Source organism: Mobula hypostoma, chromosome 16 (genome assembly GCF_963921235.1).
Source record: "Mobula hypostoma chromosome 16, sMobHyp1.1, whole genome shotgun sequence".
In the NCBI taxonomy this organism is placed as follows: Eukaryota; Metazoa; Chordata; class Chondrichthyes; order Myliobatiformes; family Myliobatidae; genus Mobula; species Mobula hypostoma.
In genome coordinates, this window is record NC_086112.1 from 11,180,597 (window position 1) to 11,196,801 (window position 16,205).

General features: G+C 43.2%; 1 pseudogene; it reads left to right on the top strand.

Annotated features, from left to right (window-relative positions):
- LOC134357621 (Y-box-binding protein 1-like) overlaps positions 1 to 11,979 on the top strand; it is a 30,062-nt pseudogene extending 18,083 nt beyond the window's left edge.
- Positions 11,980 to 16,205: the final 4,226 nt, after the last annotated feature.

Sequence of the window (16,205 nt, forward strand, 5' to 3'; positions counted from 1 at the left end):
GAGAAACGCCAAAGGGAGGTGATTGGCAGGCAAGGAGATAAGATGAGAGAGGGAAAGGGGGTCAGGGAATGGTGAAGGAGAGTTGGGGTCCCACTATCGGAAGTTCGAGGAATCAATGTTCATGCCATCAGCTTGAAGGCCCAGATGAAATATAAGATGATTCATTTCCATAGATGATGCCTGACTTTCTGAGTTCTTCCAGCATTTTCTATGTGTTGAATGTGTAATGCCTTAATGTAATTTTTACTGCTAATGCTTAGGGTATTTCATTTTGTAGCTTTCTGTAGAAGCAGTGTGTCCTGCTGATGGTGCTCAGGTATCAGTTAAAGAGAAGGGTCTGTGGTATTCAACTTAGGAATGCTGTGTCAGCCAATCAGGATGGTGGATTGGGAGAAGGTTCTAAGAAAGTTTGGCAGAAAGGATTTGCGATGGACACTGGTGGCTTTTGTGGTCTTTTGGCGGGAGATGCAGAGGGAAGATCGAGAGAGACAGCCATTGGATTCGATCCGATGGGAAGGCGCAATTTGAAGGAGTCCAAGTTGGAAAGTTCTACTGATGATTGGTGATGAGAAGTCAGCACCATGAGTAAAGGACACAGTCAGCTTTTAGAAGATATGAACTCTTACATGTGCACGTTTAGACTGGTTTAATAATAATGGGCCTATTTTTTTCTTTTTTTCTATTAATAGCTGTTTGATTAAGCTGAAACTAATAAATACACTTTCTTTATGCGGTGTATGATCTGTTATTTCTTGCCAATGGATAATTGCATGTGGGCAGTATTTACACAGCATTTGCTCAAATCAGGGTTCCATTAGTCAAAACGTCCCAACTTTCCAGTTTGGTGGGACCCAAATCATGCCTACCCGAGACGTACATTGTTTGAGAAAGGTGGCTTTCTCACCGCTGAGTTCCGTGGCTGGTAGCAGACCGGCTAACGAGCCAAGTTTCTGTAAAGCCCAGTGAGGGGGCTTCACATGAAATAATGGTTACTCCAGATCCAATGAAGCACAAAAAGCAAACAATATGACAAAGAACACAATAATAAAATAAACACAATTAAAGACAATAATAAAATTTAAAAAACACAATAAACATCAATACATAAGATAGTGTTTATATATATATAGAATGATTGTATGTTGATAAAGTGACACTAAGCACAGGAGTGTCTGTGCATAAATTGACTGAGAGGAAATGGTGAAGTGGTGGTGGTTCGGGGTGTGGAGGGGTGACTTAGTGGGTGGACTATTTGAGGACAATAACTGTTTTGCAGTCTGGTGCTCCTGACGCAAATGCTGCGTAGCCTCCTTTCTGATGGGAGTGGAACAAACAGTCCATGAGAAAATGTATGACCTCCTGATTTTTTTTTCGTACCAAAACCGATTACCTCATGCAACACACACAAAATACTGAAGGAACTCAACAGGTCTGGCGGTATCTATGGAAATTTTGGACTGAGACCCTTCCTAAGGTCTGGAAAGGAAGGGGGATGATGCCAGAATAAAAAGGTGGGGGGGGTGGGGGGAAGGAGGCTAGCTGGAAAGTGATAGGTGAAGCCAAGTGGGTGGGAAAGGTCAAGGGCTGCAGAGGAGAGTGGACCATAGGAGAAAAGGAGTGGGGAATAGAAGGCGAGGGGAGGGGGAGGGAAATTTTTTTTACCGGAAGGTGAAATCAATATTCATACCACCAGGTTGGAGGCTATCCAAATGGAATATAAGATGGCTTCTCCACCCTGAAGGTAGCCTCATCTTGGCAAAACAGGCAGTCATGGACTGACATGACAGAATGTGAACAGAACTCAGAATTAAAGTGTTTGACCACCAGGAAGTTCTGCTTTTTGGCGGATGGAGCGGAGGTGCTTGACGAAGTGATCCCTCAATTTACAATGGGTCTCACCAATGTAGAGGAGGCCAAATCAGAGTCATTGGACACAATAGATGACTCCAGCAGATTTACTGGTGAAGTGTTGCTTCACTTGGAAGTGTCATAAGGAGGTGGCTGGGAACGGACCCAAGTGCAAGACACAGACACTGAAGTACTAGGGACAGGACTAGGATACAGGGTGAGGGCTAGGACATGGACACGAAAACCGAGAACCTGGAACAGGACTGGACAAGAGAGCTGGGAGCCCGGACTTGGACTCCGAGCCAGAGACAGGACAAGGACCCAGAACCTGGATCTTGCCTCTGGCTCGGACCCCAGAACTAGGCAAGGATGTGACCTGGCTGGCAGGCAGGATGAGGCTGGAGACCGGAGACTTGAGACGAGGCTGCAGACCGGAGACTTGAGGTGAGGCTGGATACTAGAGACTTGAGGCTTGGGGTCTTGAAGCTTGGCTTGGGGCGAGGCTCAAGGTTTGGGGTCTTGATGCTCCTCCTGGGCAGGGTGCGGTACTCCTGGGCAGGGCGCGGTACTCCACCCGACGGAGGCAAGGGACAGGAAGGGACAGAACCAATCGCAGGGTAACGGCAAGACGGCCTGACTCACCCACCGGAGGCAAGAGACAGGAAGGGAGCTAGGTACAGGGTAGCTCCAAGCCAAGACTTCAGGCGAGATGAGGCGAGAGTTACCAGCAAGACAAGGCAAGGCTTCAGGCAATGCAAGGCGAGACAAGAACTTCAGGCGAGGCGAGAGTTACCGGCAAGACAAGGCTAGGCTCCAGGCAAGGAAACAGAAGGCAGGGGAAGGGATACAAGGAGTAAGGACAAGAACAATCCATCAGCTATTCCCTGGTCTCGGGAGGTATTTATGCAGCCAGCCCCAACAAGAATCAGCTGCCTCAATTAGTGCTCAACAGGAACAGAAACAGGGTAGACAGGAAATCCTGGAGCAAGGGTCGATGGACCGGACTGTGAACTGGAATGCAGACTTCACGGACCAGACCATGACAGGAAGGTCTGTTTGGGGCCCTGAATGGAGCTTAGGGAGGAGGTGAATGGGCAGGCGTAGCACCTAGGCCACTTGTGGGAATATGTGTCAGGAGGAAGATTAGTGGAAAGGGATGAATGAACAAGGGAAACATGTAGGGGAGAGGGATCCATGCAGAAGGTGGAGAGGTGGGGCAGGTAAAGATATGTTTGCTGGTAGAATCCCTTTGGAGATGGCGGAAGTTCTTTTTGTCTTGATTATTTTACGTAAACTGTTCGAGCCTGTGACTGAATTTGTGTGGCCGCTCTCCTCGAAAGCTAAAGGAAGGATGTTTTCAATATTCTGACACTAATATGATTGATGAGATTGATGTGTGTACTTTCTATTGGTCTCCTTCAGTTTTCTTTCCTGTTGCTGATTGGTGGTGGGTGATATGTTATTTTTTATGTGAGAGAGGAGTTGGGATTTGGGGTCTGATGTTGGTGTTCCTTGTTTTTTTTCAGTGTGGGTGAATGTAAGTGTGAGAGAGGGGTTGGGGTTTGATGCTATTGTCACTGCTTTTTCTGTGAGGGAGGAGGTTGGGAATTTGTGGTTTCTGTGGGTATGGACGATCTGTTAGCTTTTTTAGTGTGAGGGGGTGAGGGTTTTGGGGTTTGTGAGTTTTCTTTTTCTTTTTTGTGTTGGGGGGTGATGGCTTTTCAACAACTCCCATGATTTTTCTGTATTTCGTGGCTATCTGGTTTAATTTGCTTTATTGTCACCAAACCATTGATACTAGAGCGTACAATCATCACAGCGATATTTGATTCTGTGCTTCGTGCTCCCTGGATTACAAATCAATAGTAAATATTAAAAACTTAAATTATAAGTCATAACTAGAAAATAGAAAAGGGAAAGTGGGGTAGTGTAAAAAAACCGAGAGGCAGGTCCGGATATTTGGAGGGTACCCCCCAGATCCGGGTCAGGATCCGTTCAGCAGTCTTATCACAGATGGAAAGAAGCTGTTCCCAAATCTGGCCGTACGAGTCTTCAAGCTCCTGAGCCTTCTCCAGGAGGGAAGAGGGACAAAAAATGTGTTGGCCAGGTGGGTCGTGTCCTTGATTATCCTGGCAGCACTGCTCTGACAGCGTGCAGTGTAAAGTGAGACCAAGGACAGAAGATTGGTTTGTGTGATGTGCTGCGCTGTATTCACGATCTTCTGCAGCTTCTTTCGGTCTTGGACAGGACAACTTCCATACCAGGTTGTGATGCACCCTAGAAGAATGCTTTCTACGGTGCATCTATAAAAATTAGTGAGGGTTTTAATGTTAGAGGGTGTTATCTGGAGAAGATGAATATTAGAGTTGTATTGTACATGCATACTTTGACAATAAAATGAACCTTTGAACCTTTGAAGTTGTGGAGAGTGATGTGATGCAGAGGCTCATGGGGTGTAGGTAAAGAAAGAGAAACTCTACCTCTATTACAGCGGTAGGAAGATGTGACGAGAGCGGATGTTCAGGAAATGAAGGAGATGCAGGTGAGGGCAGCATCAATGGTGGAGGAAGGGAAACCCTGTTCTTTGAGGAAGGAGAACATCTCTGATATCTTGGAAAGAAAGCTGCATCATGGGAACAGATGCGGTGGAGACAAAGGAACTGAGAAAAGGGAACAGCATTTTTACAGGAGACAGGGTGTGAAGAGGCATCGTCAAGACAGTTTGTCTCCAAGGATGGAATCAGACAACAATTTGTCTCCAGAGATAGAGTCAGTCGACAGTTTGTCTCCGAAGATGGAGCCAGTCAAAAGTTTGTCTCCAAAGATGGAGCCAGTCGACAGTTTGTCTCCAGAAATAGAAAATTACCTCATACTTATCTGCATCAACATTTATTTATCTTTTCCCAGAAAGTTATAATTTCTTGCAGTTCTATTGATATTTGACTGTTTCACACTCAACCACTACCTAGTAAGGAACTGTATTTTTGGATGAGATTTTCACTTCTTTAAATAAATTGTCCCAACACTGATTGTGAAATTTTACTTAGATAAATTATATCTACTGCTCCTACACATGTCTACATCAGCCATAGTATCTCCAAAGAAATCAAAAATTGATCAAGCAAGACTTGTCCTTTTGAATTCTGCAGAAATGTAATGATTATTATATTTTTGGTTTTCTGGAGTTTATCTGTTTATATCATACACTGTGATGGACTGTAATCATATTTCCTATCATTAATCAAGGTTCAATGTCATTCGTCATACACATTTGCGTGTATTAGGAAATCGCTGTTGTGTGTTTCCATGACATGCAACAAAAAACAATATTCAACAATACTAAAGGACAAAGACTTACAGAAAAAATTATAAAAGATTATGAAAAAAGTAGAGGTTAAAGTATAGATATCAGAATCAGCATATGTTATGAAAATTGTTTTTGTGGCAGCAGTACATTGGAATACATAATAATAAAAAACTGTGCACTACAGTGAGCATAGCATGACAGCCCACCCCTGCATTTCTAATGACCAGTACTGTTTATTGTTCTTGTGTTAAAATGCTTTTGTGGGATTATGGTGAGAAGTTCTAGTTCATTTATTGTCACATTTTAGCTTGGGTTATACACAGTTATTTGCTCGTTATCTGTGAGTCACCCTAATGATAACCGGGGTGTGTGATGGTCACTTCTCCCGTCGGTGTGAGACTGGTTAGGTTCACTCTCCGTCTCGTACCTCCATCCTGATGGTAGCAGTGAGAAGAGGGTGTGTCCAGGGTGATGGGGGTACTCAATGATGGATGCTGCTTTTTTGAGGCCTCACTCCTTGAAGATGTCCTGGATGCTATGGAGGCTAGTGCCTATGATGGAGTGATTGACTTCACATCTTTCACAAGAAACATAAGAAACAACTGTTTCACAACTGGAATAACATGTGCATAGATACACAGATGAGCATTGTTTAGTTTACAAAGCAAATAGCATTATAAAAAGCAATATAAAGTGCTTACAGTGCAGTGACAGGGGTAATAGACGGGGGGAGGTCTAGCAAGAGTGGTTGATCATATTAAGTGCCTGGGGGAAGAAACTTTTAAAATGGCATAGCGTAAAGCTAACTTTGGTTCTCTGCACATAAACACAAAGTAACCTGCAGATGCTGTGATCAAAACAACACTTTCAGTACGCTGGATGAACTCAGCGGGTCAGGCAGCATCAGTCAGAAATGATGAGTGGATGTTTCGGGCCGGAACCCTTCGTCAGGACTGAAGAATAGAAACATAGAAACATAGAAAATAGGTGCAGGAGTAGGCCATTCGGCCCTTCGAGCCTGCACCACCATTTATTATGATCATGGCTGATCCTCCAACTCAGAACCCCGCCCCAGCCTTCCCTCCATACCCCCTGACCCCCATAGCCACAAGGGCCATATCTAACTCCCTCTTAAATATAGCCAATAAACTGGCCTCAACAGTTTCCTGTGGCAGAGAATTCCACAGATTCACCACTCTCTGTGTGAAGAAGTTTTTCCTAATCTCGGTCCTAAAAGGCTTCCCCTCTATCCTCAAACTGTGGCCCCTCGTTCTGGACTTCCCCAACATCGGGAACAATCTTCCTGCATCTAGCCTGTCCAATCCCTTTAGGATTTTATACGTTTCAATCAGATCCCCCCTCAATCTTCTAAATTCCAACGAGTACAAGCCCAGTTCATCCAGTCTTTCTCCATATGAAAGTCCTGCCATCCCAGGAATCAATCTGGTGAACCTTCTTTATGCTCCCTCTATGGCAAGAATGTCTTTCTTCAGATTAGGGGACCAAAACTGCACACAATACTCCAGGTGTGGTCTCACCAAGGCCTTGTACAACTGCAGTAGTACCTCCCCACTCCTGTACTCGAATCCTCTCACTATAAATGCCAGCATACCATTCGCCTTTTTCACCGCCTGCTGTACCTGCATGCCCACTTTCAATGACTGGTGTATAATGACACCCAGGTCTCGTTGCACCTCCCCTTTTCCTAATCAGCCACCATTCAGATAATAATCTGTTTTCCTATTTTTGCCACCAAAGTGGATAACTTTACATTTATCCACATTAAATTGCATCTGCCATGAATTTGCCCACTCACCCAACCTATCCAAGTCACCCTGCATCCTCTTAGCATCCTCCTCACAGCTAACACTGCCACCCAGCTTCGTGTCATCCGCAAACTTGGAGATGCTGCATTCAATTTCCTCATCCAAGTCATTAATATATATTGTAAACAACTGGGGTCCCAGCACTGAGCCTTGCGGTACCCCACTAGTCACCGCCTGCCATTCTGAAAAGGTCCCGTTTATTCCCACTCTTTGCTTCCTGTCTGCTAACCAATTCTCCACCCACACCAATACCTTACCCCCAATACCGTGTGCTTTAAGTTTGCACACTAATCTCCTGTGTGGGACCTTGTCAAAAGCCTTTTGAAAATCCAAATATACCACATCCACTGGTTCTCCCCTATCCACTCTACTAGTTACATCCTCAAAAAATTCTATGAGATTTGTCAGACATGATTTTCCTTTCACAAATCCATGCTGACTTTGTCCGATGATTTCACCGCTTTCCAAATGTGCTGTTATCACATCCTTGATAACTGACTCCAGCAGTTTCCCCACTACCGACGTTAGGCTAACCGGTCTATAATTCCCTGGTTTCTCTCTCCCTCCTTTTTTAAAAAAGATGAAAGATGGGAAAGGATTTGAAGAATGCTGGTAGCTTCAGCTGAAAGACCAGTAATTTGAAAGATAAAGGGTGGGGGAGGGGAAGCATTGACATCATAGCCCTGAAAACAATGGGTAGTAGAAGAAGGAGGCGGAACACTGAGGGAGCTGGGGGAGGGGGCAGAGTGAAATAGGGATAGGGAAAGGGAGGGGGAGGGAATTACCGGAAGTTGGAGAATTCTATGTTCATACCAAATATGTTCTCTGCACATATTTTATCTTCCAGGACATGTTCTCTTCTTATCACTAAGGCACAGGAACCTGCTACCTCATGCTCAATGTTTTAGGAACAGCTTCTTCCCCTCCGCCATCAGATTTCTGAATGGACGATGAACTCAGCTATGAACACAACTGTTATAATTTGTAATTTCAAAACATTAAACTAATTCATAGGGAGACATAGGAGTCCAGGAATGCAGCCTAATCTCGAGTTCGTTTTAAGTTAAGTCATGCACACAGGTATCACCTGGTGGCACGATGATATATGCAATTCATGTACAAGGTTTGTATTTATACATATAACGCGTAATGAATTATCTAAATGAACAAGAATGCTTAATCAACCAATTGATATACCAGATTTCTCAAATATTATTGAAATATAAAATACAAAACAACTACCTCTCTATTTTTGTTCTCTTCCTGCACTACTTTTGATTTAATTTTTAAATATATATTTCTTATTGTACTTCATAGTTTTTTAATGTATTGCACTGTGTTGCTGCCACAAAACAATAAATTTAGTGACATATATAAGTGATATTAAGCTTGATTCTGAGCTATACAAACCAATTTACCACTCTAAGGCTATAGTCCACAAAATAGAGAATAACAGTCTACAAACAGTGACAAAATAAGAGACTACATGACAGCTGAGACAGCATTTATTGCATTGCAGAAGAATAAAGTCTCCAGTCTGTCATAATGGTCTGAGGTGACCTTTTCTTGATCTTTCTTGCATGAAGCCATTATACTTTTGAATTGATGTTAAAAAAAATGTCAGGAAAGCTGAATAGATTCAAATGAGGCAAAACAAAAGAATAACAGCACTATCCTTTTATTTAAAGATTTGCATAATATACTTCCTGTATAAAATTTACTGTTTTGCACACAAATCCTCTCAAAGGTATTCTCCAAAGTTCAAAGTTCACAGTCCATTTATTATCTATGTGTACCTTGAGATTTGTCTCCTAACAGGCAGCCACGAAACAAAGAAACCCAAAAACAAAAACCATAAATATGTAAAAAAGAATGTCTAACACCCAATGTGCATAGAATTAAAAAACACATCATGTCCATAAGAAAATAAAAGAGTAAAATAACTCATTAAGAAGACTGTTGAACACCCAATGCACCATGATAAAAAGCATCATGCAAACAGCAACTGCAAGCAAATAGTGATTCTGATCTGAAGACCCATAGTTCAGTGCAGAGCCATGTAAATGTCGTGGAGTAGCAATCTTAGTCAATCTGAACCAGCTTGCTCCTCGTTTCCTGAGCTTTTCATTTTGGCCCAGCGCTTAAATCTCCGTACGAGCAATGAGTTGTGTAGCAGCAACGCACTCTGCGGCTTCAATTCGGCCTGTGCCTGACCTTTGACAAGCCTTCATTCTGAGCATTCACGTGAGGCTTATACTCCAGCTACACTGGAAACTTTCATTTGACAATGATGAGGATTGTTCCTTGTTTTCCAGTGAGATCTCATGCAGATCGTTCCTCATTTCTTTGGTGGTTTCAACTCAAGTTTGTTTGTTGTTGAATGCCACCGTTGATTCATGGTGACCCTATGGATAGGTTAGTTGTCCATAAAGTTTTTGTGGAAAGGTACGTAAGTAGATTGCCAGGCTTTTCTTTTGCACAGATAGTTGGGACCTGGCCAGATTTGAACTCGTGACCATCCGTCTCAAAGTCCAGTGCTGATGCCACTACACCACCAGCCAGCCCTCAACTCAATTTAACTGAGATTAAATATCACTCTGAATCAGAGAACTGCAAAAGGCAGTTCCCTGCTAAATACTGTACCTATTGGTGAAATGGGGGCATTGTTTGTGATTAGAGTTTTAAATAAAATGAATGGATTCTGTACCATATAGCCTATTGTATAATATGGGACTATTTTATATCATAGTAGCACGTTACTGAGCATGTGCTATTAGGCGCGTATTGATCTGTATATATGTGTTCGGTTCGGGTTCCGTAAGTAAAGACCCCTGTTAACTTAGCTCTAGTCGGCAATCGTCTCTGATCTGGGCCGATATTTTCGTGCTGGGCGGCACCTAATTAATTAGCTTGTTTATTTCGGCTTTTTTCTTAAAGATTTGCTGGGTGCATTCTGGCTACCGCTGCACCACTGCATTCTTCGCGGCAATGTTGCGGTCCGCGGCCCGGAGACTGGGAACCACTGTTTTAATTGATAGCAGCACTCGGAAGAGGCAGAGTGAGGCCGCGAGTCTGAAAAGAAGCAGGAGATCAACCAGAGTCGGGAACGCCAGAAGACCGAAAGACATAGTTGGAGCTGCAGCACATCCAGGCAAGGCCACAGCCGGCGCTGAACACCAGGGCTGAGGGTCTACCTGCCTCTGAAGGGAGATTTAAAAAAAAGGAGTGACACACGCATCTAGCTAGAGTACGCTCGCGACACTAGCAAAAAAAAAGGTCACGTGAGTCAAAAAGTAAAACAAGGGACCGGGGCTAAATTGACATAACAAGGATAAATTTACACAACAAAGATAGCATTAATTGGAACCATTACAACATTTGATAGTGACATTGAAGACTGGGCAACTTATATTGAAAGAATAGAGTTATATTATGATTCTAATGATGTTAATGAAGAAAAGAAAGCCAGCGTCTTACTTAGTGTAATGGGCGCGAAAACATACGGCCTGCTATGGAGCTTGTTAACCCCTGAAAAGCCAGCTGACAAAACGTTCAAGCAAATAATAGACACTATCCAACAGCATTTAAACCTCAAATGATTGGTCATTGCTGAAAGATTTAAATTTCACAATTGGAAATCAGGGCAAAAATGAAAGCATTTCTGAAAATTGTGCTGAATTGCGCAAATTATCAGAACATTGTCAATTTGGAGCTGGTTTATCAGACACATTGAGGGACAGGGTAAAGTGTGGCATGCGCTGTGAAACCACACAGAAGAAGCTCCTGTGTGAAAAAGACCTTACGTTCGAGAAAATGCTAAACATCTCAATATCATTCGAAATAGATGCACAAGGTGCTTCAGAGATACAGCAAAAATCTTTGGAATATGCTACGAATAAAATGTCACTGAGCAGAAATGAAGGAAAGAAACGTTACCATTGTGGGAACATGTCATGATCCTGAGGATTTGGTTTAAAGACAAAGAATGCAGGAACTGTAGCAAACAAGGCCACATTGGCAGAGTATGCAAAGCTAGTAAACAGCAGAAAAAGGGCAAAATACAGAGAAACAAGAAACCCCAGGAAGGAAAATACAACAAGGTAAACAAAATGAAAGAAGACAGTTCTGATGAAAGCAGTTCTGATGAAAACAACTCCGACAAAAGTAGCTCATCTTGTCTGTAACTTCACAGCGTGGAAGATACAGAGGATGCAAGGGACACAGAAAAAGTGGAAAGGAATTACATTAGAGAGAAGAAAGAAGCGGAGAGAGCACAGGAGTCCCCACCTCAGACCGGCCTGAGCGGCAACCACCTCGCACAGCCTGTCAACACCATGAGCGAGGCCGAGACGGAGCAGCAGCAACAGCCAGACAAACCCAAATCCCCCGGGGAGAAGAAAGTCATCGCAGCAAAGGTTCTTGGAACAGTAAAGTGGTTCAATGTACGAAATGGATATGGATTCATCAACAAGAATGATACAAAGGAAGATGTGTTTGTACAGCAGACGGCTATAAAAACAAATAACCCACGGAAATACCTCTGCAGTGTTGGAGATAGTGAGACTGTGGAGCTCGACGTAGTGGAAGGTGAAAAGGGTGTAGGAGCAGCAAACGTAACTGGTCCTGGAGGACTTCCAGTCCAAGGAAGCTGAAACTGTTTTTGTCGCTATAACCCTCACTGGCGAGGTCCACCACGTAATTACCAATGGAACTTTGAAGGTGGAGAGAAAGGAGATAGAGCAGAGACAGCAACAGATGGAGAAAACCAAGATTATCAAAACCAGCAACATCGCCTCCTTAGAGAAGGCAACGTTACCACCCTACTTTGTTCGTCGTCGCTATGGTCGCCACCCACAATATAGTGACCAGCCCCAGGGAGAAATTACTGAGGGTGGTGAAATAAATGAAAACCATGGTGCTGGGGAAGAAGGTAAACCTGACAGAGGACAAGATCAATTCCATTCAAACAGAACAGCTTTCGCACAAGGTAAATCTTGAACCAATCATTTCCTCCATTGAGAATCATACACTTACTCCTTTGCAGGAAAGTTTCTTTTTCATATACATATTTTGAATCCTCAACCAATGTGTCTTGTTTTTCACAAAGAAGTTGGGAAACAGCATCAAAACAGAGGCGAATTCTGGCAACAAACCGTAAGGTTTCTATTGTTGTATTTTCACACTTGTTCTGAATGTGCATCTGAAGGAATTCTCCCTCTTGAGCCAGACAGATAGCACTGCAGGTAATCCTTAATATCAGCAAAACTGTACTTTAACAGCAGTTTAAGAACAATGGAATGAACAACTGGATTTCGACCAACTGTGAAATCAAATAGTGAAAGATCACTGGTAAAGTACTGATATTTCTGTGAGTCATTTGATTGCCCCGACTTTTGAATAACTAGCGGAGACAGCAAATCACCAACCACTTCTTTTGTTATAGTCATAGTCATAGTCATAGACATAGTCATACTTTATTGATCCCGAGGGAAATTGGTTTTCATTACAGTTGCACCATAAATAATTAAATAGTAATAAGTCCAAAAATAATTAAATAGTAATATGTAAATTATGCCAGGAAATAGGTCCAGGACCAGCCTATTGGCTCAGGGTGTCTGATCCTCCAAGGGAGGAGTTGTAAAGTTTGATGGCCACAGGCAGGAATGACTTCCCATGACGCTCTGTGTTGCATCTCGGTGGAAAGAGTCTCTGGCTGAATGTACTCCTGTGCCCAACCAGTCCATTATGTAGTGGATGGGAGACATTGTCCAAGATGGCATGCAACTTGGACAGCATCCTCTTTTCAGACACCACCGTCAGAGAGTCCAGTTCCATCCCCACAACATCACTGGCCTTACGAATGAGTTTGTTGATTCTGTTGGTGTCTGCTATCCTCAGCCTGCTGCCCCAGCACACAACAGCAAATATGATAGCACTGGCCACCACAGACTCGTAGAACATCCTCAGCATCATCCGTCAGATTTTAAAGGACCTCAGTCTCCTCAGGAAATAGAGACGGCTCTGACCCTTCTTGTAGACAGCCTCAGTGTTCTTTGACCAGTCCAGTTTATTGTCAATTCGTATCCCCAGGTATTTGTAATCCTCCACCATGTCCACACTGACCCCCTGGATGGAAACAGGGGTCACCGGTGCCTTAGCTCTCCTCAGGTCTACCACCAGCTCCTTAGTCTTCTTCACATTAAGCTGCAGATAATTCTGCTCACACCATGTGACAAAGTTTCCTACCGGAGCCCTGTACTCAGCCTCATCTCCCTTGCTGATGCATCCAACTATGGCAGAGTCATCTGAAAACTTCTGAAGATGACAAGAGTCTGTGCAGTAGTTGAAGTTTGTTGGTGGCAAACCAAAGGAAGATGTGTTTGTACAGCAGGCTGCCCAGATGGAATATGAGGTGTTTCACCTCCAACCTGAGTGTGACCTCATCGTGGGACTAGGACCAGCATGTAGGAATGGAAATGGGAAATAGAAATAAAATGTGTGGCCATTGGGAAAGCCCTCCTGTTACAGACAGGGATGACTGATTAATTTTGCCTATCACATAAGTGACTCTAGGGATGTTGATGATGTGATGACCTCTGTGCCTATGAGGACAGCTATCTTCATGAGACAAGATGCTGCATTATGGCAACAAACTACTTCATCCTCCCCTGGGAATGCAGGAAAATGAAGATATGTCCATGAAGGATTCCCTGCAACAGTAAATAAGGAATAGCGGAAAATAGATAGTCAACGTTTTGGGCTGATGCTTTTCATCAGGGGTCTCATTTCCAACATCTGCAGAATCACATGTGTTATCTGTGCAAATCAGTGCTTTGTGGCTCATGGGATTTTATTGTTCAACAGTGTTTGTCCTCACAATAGAGTTCTCGTGGACTTGTAAGGGTGGTATTCTAGATTTACAAGGACACAACTTGGACTAGAGTGACTGAATTAAAAGGAAAGATTAAAGTCATAGAGCACTACTGCACAGAAACAGGCCTTTCAGCCCATCTAGTCCATGCTGAACTATTACTTTGCCTAGTCCCATTGACCTACCCTCCATGCCATACATAATCAAATTTCTCTTAGATATTGAAATCAAACCCACAGCCATCACTTGTGCTGACAGCTCATTCCTCACTCTGAGTGAAGAAGTTCCCTTTCCTATTCCCCTTAAACCAGCGGTTCCGAACATTTTTTATGCCAAGGACCCCAGATTGGAAACACCTGCCTTAAACATTTCACCTTTCACCCTTAACCCATGACCTCTAACTCTAGTCTCACCCAACCTCATCAGAAAAGGCCTGCTTGCATTTAGCCTATCTGTACTACTCATAATCTTTCTTATTTTCCTTGACATCCGGAACTCACTCTGGATTTCTAAAAGAACTTCCATGTTGCCAATCTAATGGCTGCAATTAAAGTTTTGAATATGGGGTTCTATTAAAAACATTCCGTCTCCAGTCACCGGTCAGCAATCATACAGCTCAAGGAGAATGACTCTTTGGATGGCACAGTAGTGTAGCAGTTAGCGGCATGCTCTACAACACCAGCAATCCCCCATTAGGGTTCATTTCCCGCTGCTGTCTGTAAGGAGTTTGTATATTCTCCTCATGACTACATGGGTTTTCGCTGGGTGCTCCCACAGTCCATAGATGTACGGGTCAGTAAGTTGTGGGCATGCTATGTTGGCAGCGGAAGCAAGGCGAGACTTACGGGTCGCCCCCAACATATCCTCAAACTTTGCACTTTGCTGTATATATCGATGTCCATCTGACAGAAAAAGCTAATCTTTGATGAAGTGAAAGGGTACTATCTGTAAACTTTACACAGATACAACAACCAAAAGTTCAAATCACTCTGTAGAAGCTTGAAATTACACGAGGCCTTTAAAGCATCAATTGATTGAACTGTGTAGTTCATATACATGTTTTACAGTTTTGCAGTTGAACTAGTCACCTGAGAACATTCTGTGAATGTGGGGTTAAACTGGTTTGTCTCTTTGTTGTTTTGACAACAAACAGAAAACATTCACCTCACGGTGCACTGCTGGTATTGTTGAAGGTAGTTGAACACAGTGTAGGCCCAACAAAGATTTAATGACTTTTTGTTGGGAGATCCCAGATGTCTCTTTTGATTTGTATGCACTCCAGTCCTTCAGGTTTCGCTTCCTCTGCTGTGGTATTGCTTTGAGTCAATCAATGAATGATGTCAGAAAAATACGATGGATGTGCATCTATGAAGACTGTAGAGAATTTAAACATGCGTCCACCTGATCTCCTGTTACAATAACAGTAGAAAACTTGGATGTGTATAACTTCCCACTTAGATATTAGACATTTCTCTGAGGTGCAAGGTATGGTTTGGTACCATTCAAAACAGATGTTTGAGAGAAAACTGAAGAAAATTATTTAATTGCCATTGTCAGCAGCTGACACCCAGTCCCTTCCTAATTCCTTTGCCACCATTTCCATCTCGCATTTATATATTCCCCTCCTTCCTGCTCTTTAGGGATTACTCATTTCCTCCATCAAATCAAATTGGTGAAGGTTGTGCTAGGTGATCTGCGAGTATCACCACACTCCAAAAACCAACATAACACACCCACAAATCACTAATCCTATTCCATACATCTTCAAGATTCAAGGTTATTTAATACTATTTCCTGTACACATGTGTAAAAGAGAATCAAACATATAGAACACAATAAATATACATGCACAAGATAGCTTATATACATAGATTGAATGTATGTCCGTGATGTGACGGTAGGCAGTTCATAAGGTGACTGACAGGAAATAATAAAGTAGTAGCAGAGTTAGTGGGTGGCCGTGTTAATCAGCCTTACTGCTTGGGGAAAGTAACTGTTTTTGTGTCTAAGAGCTCTGGTGTGGAAGTTATGTAGCCTCTTTGTTGATGTGAGTGGGACAAACAGTTCATGATCAAGGTAGGTGGGATCCTTCATGATGTTACTGGCCCTTTTCCAGTACCTTTCCATATGTCTGTCCTTGATGGTGGGTAGGCTGGCGCTGGTGATGCGTTGGGTAGTTCTGACAACCCGTTGTAGAGTCCTCCTGTCCGTCACAGTGCAGGTTCCGTACCAAGCAGTGATGTAGTTTGTTGGGATGCGCCAGGATGAAATCGATGTTGTCACAGGAAGAATGAACAGATAGCACTGGGAATTGAAGCCTAATCGGCAATCGTGCTGCCGCAGTGAAGCGATT